Source organism: Oratosquilla oratoria, chromosome 15 (assembly GCF_046742065.1).
Source record: "Oratosquilla oratoria isolate Oo_2021 chromosome 15, ASM4674206v1, whole genome shotgun sequence".
NCBI lineage: Eukaryota > Metazoa > Arthropoda > Malacostraca > Stomatopoda > Squillidae > Oratosquilla > Oratosquilla oratoria.
In genome coordinates, this window is record NC_134791.1 from 6,809,102 (window position 1) to 6,813,652 (window position 4,551).

A 4,551-nucleotide genomic window follows, 5' to 3' on the forward strand; every position below is an offset into this window, starting at 1 on the left:
ATATATATATATATATATATATATATATATATATATATATATATATATATAAGTTTTCGTCCCTCCCCCATTTATTTTTCTTTATGCTTTATGTAGTAGGGTTCGTTTCTCTTTCCTCGTTTTGTATTTCATATATTTATTTTTCATTTTTGTCGTTTATTTACCTATTCATTCTGTTTTTTGTTTTCTATCGTCCTTATAATTTCTATTGCTTTTACTATTATCATTATTATTATCATTACCAATATTATTATTTTTGTTATTATTACCACTACTACTACTACTACTACTACTACTACTACCACTATTACTACTACTACTACTACTACTACTACTACTACTACTACTACTACTACTACTACTACTACTACTACTACTACTACTACTACTACTACTACTACTACTACTACTACTACTACTACTACTACTACTACTACTACTACTAGCAACACTGTTATTATTACTGTTGTAATTTTTATTTCTATCGTTTAGTGTTTTCAGTGAAAAAAATGGGAGTAAGGGAGGCATAATTCCTCTTGAAATTTTGAGCTATTTATAATCTCTTAATGTCTCCTTTTTTTTTATTACAAATTCATTTATTCATCTATTCATTGCTTATTTATTTATCTATTTATGTATCTATTTTCTATATATTAATTTATTTATCTATTTATTACTATTATTTTTAATCTTCCAAGTGATACCTTGTTTTCGTTTCTTCGGAAACCAATGTCATTGTTGGTCCTACAAGATGGACATGGGAGAGAATCGTCTCCCAGCCGTCTGGCGGTGCGCTCCCCAGTCGGGAGGGCCTGAGGAGGGCCCCTAGGACCGTTGCCGTCCACCCCGAGGGTTGCGGGTTTCCAGTTCGTAAAACTCGAAGCAACAATTGTTGCTGAACTTCGCTTCCTCCGCCGTCGCCGCCGCCGCCATGATCTGAGTTTTGGTGTTGAAACTTTTCTTTTACACGGTTGTTGCTTACAACACGGGGCTGGCTGTCTCGCTCGAGGACGGCCTAGCTGTCTGCCTGTCTCTGTATCTGCCTGTCTATGTATCTGCCTGCCTACCTACCTGTCTCTCTGCCTGTCTGCCTGTCTATGTATCTGCCTGCTTACCTACCTGTCTCTCTGCCTGTCTGCCTGTCTATGTATCTGTCTGTCTACCTGTCTATGTATCTGTCTGTCTACCTGTCTGTCGTCCTGTCTCTGCCGGTCTGCCTGTCTCTGTATCTGTCTGTCTGTTTGCCAGCCTGCCTGTCTGTATCTGCCTGTCTCTGTATCTGCCTGCCTTCCTGCCTGTTTATCTACTTGTCTGCTGTCTCTGTATCTGCCTGTCTGCCTACCTGCCTGTCTTTATTTGTCTGTCTGCCTGTCTGTATCTGTCTGCTGCCTTTCTGTCTCTGTGTCTGCCTGTCTCTGTGCCTCTGTGCCTGTCTCTGACTTCTAGTCTGTCTGCCTGCCTGTCTGTCTGTCTTTGACTTCTAGTTTGCCTGGATGCCTGTCTATTTCTGTCTGCCTTTCTATTAGCCTGTCTGTCTCTGTTTCTTCTAGTTTGTCTGTCTGTCTGTCTGTCTGCTTCTGTCTATCTGCTAACCTCCATGTCTGTATGTCTCTGTCTGCCTCTCTGTTTGCATACCTGCCTGTCTTTTTCCCTGTCAACCTCCTTTTCCACCTACCATCTTGCCTGTCTACCAACCAGTCTTCCTGTCTGTTTGCCAACCCGTCTGCCAGGCCGTCTGCCAAGCTGTCTGCCAGTTTTCTGGCTCTTGGCCCTCCATAACTTTTTGACTCGTTCTTCCCCTTCGTATCTCCTCTCGCCCTCCCCCTTTCTCTTCCCCTCTTTTCCCCCCTTTCCCCTCCCTTCTCCCCTCCCTTCTCCCCTCCCTTATCCCCTCCCTTCTCCCCTCCCTTCTCCCCTCCCTTCTCCCCTCCCTTCTCCCCTCCCCTCCCCTCTCTCCTCCCACTCCCCTCGCCCCTCTTCCCACTCTCTTCCCCTTCTCCCACCCTCCTCTTTCCTTCTCCCTCCCCCTCCCCTTCCCCCTTCTCTTCCCCTTCTCTTCCCCTTCTCTTCCCCTTCTCTTCCCCTTCTCTCCCCTTCCCCTCCCCCCTTCTCTTCCTCCTCTTCCCCTTCTCTTCCTCCTCTTCCCCTTCTCTTCGCCCTCCCTTCCCCCTCCCACTCTTCTCCCCTCCCCTCTCCCTCCCTTCTCCCTTCGGGTCCCCCCTTCCTCCTTCTCTTCCCCTTCTCTCCCCCTCTCCCTCCCCTTCCCCTTCCCCCTTCTCTTCCCTTTCTCTCCCCCTTCCCTTCCCCCTCCCACTCTTCTCCCCTTCGCCCTCCCCTCCCCCTCGCCTCCACCTTCCCCTCTTCTTTCTTCTCTTCTTCCTCCTTCTTCTCTTTTTCCTTCTTCCCTTCTTCCTTCTTCCTTCTTCCTTCTTGTCTTCCTCCTTCTTCTGTTCCTTTTTCTTCTCTTCCTCCTTTTACTCTTCTTTCTTCTCTTCGTCCTTCTTTTCCTCCTTCTCTTCGTCCTTCTTCTTTTCCTCCTTCTCCCTTCTTCTCTTCTTTCTTCTTCCTTCCTCTCTTCCTCCTTCTTCTCTTCTTTCTTCTTCTCTTCCTTATCGTTCTCTTTGTCTTCCGTCTTCTTTCTTGTCTTCCTCCTCCTCCTCCTCGCTCTCCCGATTCTCTTCCTCCTCCTTGCTTTGTTCGTTCTTGTCATCCTCCTCCTCGTCCTCTTCCTCCTCCTCCTCCTCCTCCTCTTCCTTATCTTCATCCTTATTCTTTTCTTCCTTTTCCTCCTCGTTCTTCTGTCCCTTACACACACATTCACACACACACACACACAGACACACACACACACACACTCACTCACTCACTCACACACTCACTCAGTCTTGAGAGGGAGAGTTCTTCCCGAAGTTAGCTGTTTGTTGACCAAGCTCTCTCTCTCTCTCTCTCTCTCTCTCTCTCTCTCTCTCTCTCTCTCTCTCTCTCTCTCTCTCTCTCTCTTTCTCTTTCTCTCTCCCCACCCTCCCGTCCCCTACCCATCCCCCACCCTCCCCTCCATCCCCCACCCTCCCCCCCTACCTTTCCATTCTAACTTCCCTTCTTCCCATCCTCTTCCTCCTCCATCCTCCTCCTCCTTCTTCTTCTCCTTGTCCTTCTCCTTTGTCCTCCCTTCCCCTCCAACTCCCTACTACTACTCCTCCCTTCTCCATCTCCCCTTCTCCATCTCCCCTTCTCCATCTCCCTCCCTCCCCCTCTTCCACCTCCTCGTCCTCCTTCTCCCTCCTTCTCCACCTCCCCTCCTTCATCTCCCTCCCTCCCCCCTCCTCCACCTCCCCCTCCTCCATCTCCCTTCTCCCCCTCCTACTCCTACTCTTCTCTCCCTCCTCCTCCATCCTCTCTCTCCCCTCCTCCTCCCTCCTCTCTCTCCCCTCCTCCTCCCTCCTCCAAAACCGATTTTCCAATTGTCTTGGTTCTTCCGTGGCCTCTAAGAGCCCTCCACGTCTTTCTTGGTCCATTCTTGCGTCCTGCCTTCGCCTTCATTCCTTCCTTCCTTTCTTTCTTTCTTTCTTGATTGTCTCCACAGTCGTTCTTCCTTCCTTCTTTCACTTCTGTCGTCCTTTTCCTCTATTCTTCCTTTCGTTATTTTTCTCTTCTTTCCTTCTTTCTTTCCTTCCTTTCTTCCTTTTTTCTTTCCCTTCTGTCCTCCTTTTCCCCTTTTCTTCCTTTCGTTATTTTTCTCTTCTTTCCTTCTTTCCTTCCTTTTTTCTTTCCCTTCTGTCCTCCTTTTCCTCTTTTCTTCCTTTCGTTCTTCTTTAATTCTTTTCTTTTTTCCTTCTTTCCTTCTTTCTTCCTTCTCTCCTTCCGTTCTTCTTTCCCTTCTGTCCTCATTTTCCTCTTTTCTTCCTTTCGTTCTTCTTTGATTCTTTTCTACTCTCCTGTCTTCTTTCCCTTCTGTCCTCATTTTCCTATTTTCTTCCTTTCTTTCGTTACTTTCTCTTCTTTCTTTCGTTACTTTCTCCTCTTTTCTTCCTTTCTTTCGTTCTTTCATTCTTTCCTTCTTCTTTCCTTTCAGTCTCCATTTCCTCTTTTCTTCCTCTCTTTATTCATTTCGTTCCTCTTTTCTACCTTCTTTCCTTTCAGTCTCCAATTCCTCTTTTCCTCCTCTCTTTATTTCGTTCCTCTTTTCCTCCTCTCTTTATTTCGTTCCTCTTTTCTTCCTTCCTTCCTTCTTTCATTCCTTTCATCTTTCATTTCTTCATTTCTTTCGTTCTTCTTTTCTTCATTTCTTCTTTCCAGCGTTTCTTTCTTCTTTCTTTCCTTCCTTCCTTTCTTCATTTCTTTTGTTCTTCCTTTTTTATTTTCTTCCTTCTTTTCCTCCTTTCTTATTTCCAGCCTTCCTTTCCTTCCTTCCTTCCCTCCCTTCTTTCCTTCCCTTCCTTTCTTCCCTCCTTCCTTCCCTTCTTTCGTCCTTCCTTCCTTCCTTCCTTCCCTCCCTTCTTTCGTCCTTCTTTTCTTCTCTCTTCCTTTCTTCCTCTCTTCCTCCTCTTCTTC